This window comes from Lagopus leucura, unplaced genomic scaffold (genome assembly GCF_019238085.1).
Source record: "Lagopus leucura isolate 7727_CA_CO unplaced genomic scaffold, USGS_WTPT01 Super-Scaffold_100004, whole genome shotgun sequence".
NCBI classification, from domain to species: Eukaryota; Metazoa; Chordata; class Aves; order Galliformes; family Phasianidae; genus Lagopus; species Lagopus leucura.
The window spans coordinates 52,449,854-52,455,853 of record NW_024962264.1 but is presented as its reverse complement, the minus strand read 5'-3'; the positions used below and the strand labels follow the sequence as shown (position 1 = coordinate 52,455,853).

Here is a 6,000-nt window from a genome sequence, read left to right as displayed (position 1 = left end):
CTGAACAGCCAACATTTTCCAGCTGGAGTGGCATCTTTGCTCTCATAAAAACAACAACAAAAAAAAAATGCAACAAACTGCAAAAAAAAAAAAAAACAAAAAAACAAGCACAAGCAAAGCTTCCCTGCTAATGGGAGACTCAGCTGCAATGAGTATTCACTGAATATTCTGTGCTTTCCAACATTTTTTTTTTTTTATATATGTATGTATATTTGTACTTGTTTTATTCTTTAATGTCAGAGAAAAAAAAAAAAAAAAAGCAACTGCAATACTACTGATTATACTGTGATGGAAAAAGAAAAAGGCCATTAATTAGGAGACGTCATCAACAATTTCTCAGAGAGCTACATGCATAGTTTGCAGTTAATGACAGTTGTTTCTCACTGATCGAAAGAGATGTTGTTATTTTACCAGCATTTTAGCCTAATTCCAGGCAATTTGCTCATTTCAGAGAGACCCAGGCTCTTGGTCCTTGATAAGATCATAAGATCATAAGATACACTCATCAGACAAGGAGAACACTTAATTCACTTCCATTCTCTTCATTCTAATTTCATCATTGGACCTTGATAATATCTGTGGCCCATCATTTCTCAGTCCATTAAGGGCTGGGAATACAGGACCACTTAGGATATTTATTTATTTTTTTTCTCTTGAGCTAGCAACCTTCCTTATGCAAAATATAAACTTCAGTAACTCATAAACAACTGTGAATGGGGTCCTTAACTCTACAACTCCATCTTCATTCAAGATTTTATCAGTGTAGGAAATAAGAGAACTGCGAGGTTGTGGTTAGTATGTTTTGCATTAGTTGCTTACAGATACAAATTACTTATCTACTCCAGAATAAACTGAATTTTAGTAACAAGCTTGTTCAAAAGCGATTGTTTCTGTTCACACCAGTAGCGTAGAATCAATTGTTCTCTAGACAACTTACAATAATCTGGAGGTCATAAGTTACTTGAATTTACATTGATTTACTGGCAGTTTGTATTTGCAATGCTTTTTAATAAATTAATCTGATTGTCTTCATTTATACCTAAGCTTTTGCTTCTTGCTTTATCTTTAAATCTATCTGACCTTCCTTCATTTATTTTTCAGTCTGCACTTTGCTTTGCCCCCCAAGTTTCTTTCTCATCTGTTTCTGTACGTGGTTGATATTTTTCCTTCTGAGTTCTCATATGCACTCAGAGAATTCTCATAATGTGGATAGACTGTAAATAGCACCAAAGAGCAGAACATATATATATATATTTTAATTTTGCTCTGCTGTTCAAACCTGCTCCCAGGGCCCTTTTGGACTGGCCAAACATATCTATTGGAAACCACTGCATTAAGCAACTCTGAAGATTATTTCCTCTCCTTTTTTTTTTTTTTTTCTATTTAGATAAATCAATGTGTGCAGCAAAGCAAGATGGAAGGAACTTGCTGATGGCAAATTGCTGATGGAAACACCAACCCAAAGCAGTAAAACAGAGACCATTAAAACAAAACAACACAAACAAAACCCCCTAGCTTTCTGCTCTGAAGATCAATGGAAGACAGGACCCAAAGAGAATCTTGGGTTATCTATACAGCAAAGCACATTCTGAAAATCTGTCCAAAAACTATACACAGCCATTATTACTGATCAGGGCTGAAAGTAACATAAATGGCTAAACTCCAGATCTTGAGGTGAGTTTGCCTTCTGCAAAAAATAGACGAACGTATGTACTTGTGTGACACTGTGACAGCAATGTACCAAGTATCCCTGCTGCCTGACAGGAAGGTTGCTTTACTTAAAACAGAAAACACAATGAAACAACTTCAACTTGAAAGTATACAGGGACAAATGATTGAAGTCTTCCCCATGCCTCCTGTATTCTTCCAAGGTTGGTGACCTCGTGGAGATTTTGGTAATGACTCTTCGGGGCATTTAGAAGCTGATAGGGATCAGTGTCTTTCATCACGTCTCTGTGATTCATCAGGATTTGTTCATTACTCTTTTTCTTCTTATCTGCGTGTCTTGCAAAACTGCACACAGATGTGCTGGTCTTCATGATCTGCGAATATGGATGTCATTAGCACAGACCCTTTTATTACTGCATGCTTAATCAGGTATGTCAACACCCAGACATTGCCATTCATTCTCCATTTGCACCAGCTTCAGCCTTTCAGTTTTATCCAGAGGCACAGAAAACACTCTTAAATTGCGTTAATTACAAGTGTGGTAACCCTGAGAACCAAGGGTCTGCTTCTGAATGGAGGAAGTGACTTAAGGGAAAAGGATGAGATACTCCATGGCCTGAGAGGCTTTGAGGTATTCCCTTGGTATTTCCGACCAAGATCAGCCCTCAGATCTCACAGAGACCTGGCAGCAAAGCTTGGAGGAATAGCCTACAAGCTGTATGGGAAGGCTGAAATCGGGCCAGCTCAGCAAATAAGATGTATACAAGTCCAGAGGACTGGACAGGAGACGCATGTGGAGATGCTGAAGAAGCTGGCAAGGGTAGTTTAGCAGATCTTATCATCTTTGAAAAGCTGTGGCAATGAGATTTACATCTAGTGGAAAGAAAAAAAAAGAAAAAAGCAAATGTCACATCTATCATCAAAGCAAGTTTATGGAACTGCGGGACAGTCAGCCTTACACAGTGCCTCTCTCTGAGAGGATCATGAAGGAAATCTTTCTGGAAGACATTTCCAGGCCAGTAAAGGACAAGAAGTTGATTTGGAGAAAACAGCACAGATCTACCACCAGGTTTGCCTTTTATGATTCCCTGCTGTCTCGTTATTAGGGCCAGGTTGGGTGTTAGGAGGTTCTTCACCGAGGGCAGTGGGTGTGAATCAGGCTGCCCAGTGCAGCGGGCACAGCCCCGGGCTGCTAGAGTTCAAGGAATTCTTGGACAATGCCTTCATAGGGTTTGAGTTTGCGTGGTCCTGTGCAGAGCCAGGAGTTGGACCGGGGGATCCTTGTGGGTCCCTTCGTACTCGAAATATGCTGCGATCGGAGCAGCACGCCTTGGTTTCAGCGAGGCTTCTCACACAGCACCCTGTAACTCCCCTGCAGTCCAATAGGGGAGGTACGGACTGCGCGAGCAGTGGATGGAAACCAGCCCGGATCACTGTACACAAAGCAGTGGTCAGCAGTCCAGAATCAACGCATCCATTCTACTGATGTATGGAATTTCTATGGGTTGCAAACAGCCCGCACCAGAGTTCGCAGTTACACCAGTTCGCACTCGCCTCTTTTGAGCACCCTTTATGAATACCCGTCTTTTTGCGCTGTACAATTACCCAATCAATTACATTAACAGCCGGTTTCTGCGTCTCCCTCCGGGAGCTCACTCCCTGCAACTCCCTTCCCCGAAGTCAAGGCACAGCGCCGTTTCGCACCAGTGCCGCGGGGCGGGGAACTGCTGCAGCAGCGCTGAGGCTTCCCGGACGCCTCACAACACCTCCACGTGCTGTCGAACTGCTTTCAAGTACCGCGTGCTTTTAGCTGATCAAGGTTCAGCTGAAGCGCAGCACGCAGGCCGGCTCCCTCCCCTCAGAACTGCCCTCAGGTGACCGCGCTCGTCGCCGCGCTACGGACGCCCGCACGGAGCCCCACAGACTTCCGCAAGGCGCGGAGCGGCGCCTCCCTGCCTCTCCTCCCCCCCCCCCCCCCGCGGGTCCGCCGCTCGCGCACAAGCCCCGCCCCGTGCTCCCCCGGGGAGCAGCCTCCCCCCTTGGCACCGCCTCCCGTGACGTCACAGCGTGGTGACGTGTCGCCTGCTCGGCTCGGCGGCGTTGGCCGCCGGAAGCGGCGGGAGGCGGCGTGGGACCGGCGAGCGGCGACTGCGGCGCGGGTAGCGGAGCGGCTCCAGCCCTTTCCTTCCTCCCTCCTCCCCCCCCCCGCATCTCATACGGCGGCGTAGCGATGAGCGAGAGCCGAGCGCCCCGCGGCGTCCCCGCGGCGCCGGGCTGCCTGCTCCTCCTGGGGCTGCTGCTGGTCGGCGCCGCCGCTGCGGAATGCGAGCTGGAGGCTGCGGACGTGCCCAGCGGGCGGCGGGGTGCGCGAGGAGGCACGGCCGCCTCTTCCTCGTCCTCCTCTGCCGCGGAGATAACAGGTAACGGCTCCGCGCGGAAGGGGGAACGCGCTCCGGTGCCGCGCTGCCCGCCCTGCCTGCCTGCCTGCCTCGGTGCGGCGCGGAGCGGAGCGGCGGCACTGCGGCTCTGCCCCTCCCTGGCCGGAGCTGCCGCAGGATGCGGGCCGGATCCTGCCGCACAACGACACCGCCTTCCCGGCTGAGCTGGGCGAGGGCTTGGCCGGGCTGGGGTGCGGTGCCCCCGGAGCCACCCCGCCTGGGGGCCGCCCGTCCGGCTGCGGGCACCGCTGCGGCTTCTCCCGCGCCCCTTCCTCCGGAAAGGAGAAGTGTGGGAAGCTGTTGTCTACGGATAACTTTATTTATTTATTTTTAAGAAAAAACGGCAGTGTTCCTATTGCTGTACTTGTGGCGAATGGTGATGCCTGCACACAGCAGTTGCAGTGGAACACTGAAAATAATGGTATTTCGGTAGGTCGTGATGCCTCCTGGAGCCGTTCTGTAGTGGATAGTGGGAAGCTCTGCGGTCCTCAGACCGTACTCTGAGGAGAGCAGCGTTTGTGGGCAGGCAGCACTTGAGCATTCTGAAGTTTGCCGTATCTTATAGCGTGCTTCTGAGAGCCCTCTGCCTGGAGGAGTGTGGAAGGTGAGAGAGAAAGGGGGCATACACTCTGCTTTGCTTTAGAAAGCAGTGCGTTTCTATCGGAACAAAATCCACTGTTCTGCTGAAGGTAGTATTAGAACACTCTGCTAGAACTATAAGTTTTCAGTGGTACACCAGTGGTCTGCTTGGAGGACAGGGCACTTCTGAACTTGAAGATGTCTGTTCTGTTGGCTTGCTGTGCAAACTAAGGAAGTGCAAACATCTGCAGTCTAAGAGACAGGAACCATTTCTTCTAGGGGTGTTGTGAATATGCTGTGTTGGAACAGCTTTTTTTTTTTTTCCCCAAAACGTAATTAGCCGGATTGTAGGTGGTATTAAGCAGTTCTTGCTATACATAGTGCTGATGCTGTCTACACTTCATGCTCAATCAATCAAAAGTGTCAGTTTGGGTGGAGAGAAGTCTTTTTTTTTTTTTTTGGTGTACTTTGGACTGTAAAATCAGTGAGAAGCTATTCAAATGCTGTGGTGTCTCCACCAGCGGTGTATCCAGGGAGAAAATATATATGAGGGATCTAACACTTTAGGAGTCAGTTTGTTGTGTTATTTATGTAACAGTTTGATCTGGAAAACATTCTTTACAGAGAGAGTGGTGAGTTGCTGGAATAGGCTGCCTGGAGAGGTTGTGGATGCCTCATCCTTGGAGGTGTTCAAAGCCAGACTGGATGGGGCCCTGGGCAGCCTGGTTTAGTATTAAATGGGGGGAGGTTGGTGGCCCTGCATGTGGCAGGGAGATTGGAGCTTGGAGATCCTTGAGGTCCTCTCCAACCCTGGCCATTCTGTAATTCTGTGAACATATGTGCTTAAAAGCCATCTTAGAATCAGTTTAAATCTTGGAGAGACTTTTAACAGTGTTCAGTGTATGGCTGATAGCTTGAGGTGTTTGCCTCTGATGCTGGACCCAAACAACTGCCAGCTGCTCTTTGCACTGCCGGAGGAACTCCTGAAGGTTGTGGGAGAATCCTGTGACTGTACAGGGAGTGATTATAATAGTTATAGCTTTAATCTTCTAAGGAAAGGACATACAGACGTGAGAGCAAGTTAGGAGCGATGCAAGCAGTCATTTAGATAAGCACATAGAATTTGATTTTCAGCCTAAGAGGTAAAATCCAAAGGAAAAGTTAACGAAGTATGTAATGTTAAGCTAGGAGGAGTCTATCAGGTGCTCAGATAAGGTGTAGGTGTACAGTCAGTGCAGCTGTAGGAAGAAATCCAGAATTATAGTTGTGAACTGAAGAAACAACATAATGCAGCTGGCAGGAGCAAATGCTGTCC

The 6,000-nt window shown here is 47.9% G+C and overlaps 1 protein-coding gene across 2 annotated transcripts in view; it reads left to right on the top strand.

Moving 5' to 3' along the window:
• Positions 1 to 3,998: 3,998 nt before the first annotated feature.
• The window catches only part of STIM2 (stromal interaction molecule 2), a 63,753-nt gene continuing 61,751 nt past the window's right edge, over positions 3,999 to 6,000 (top strand). The window contains exon 1 of one of the 2 annotated variants that reach the window (XM_042871139.1): positions 3,999 to 4,088. The gene's annotated coding sequence lies outside the window, so the exon portion shown is untranslated. The remainder of the gene's footprint in view (positions 4,089 to 6,000) is intronic. The other variant, XM_042871138.1, reaches the window with a different exon arrangement.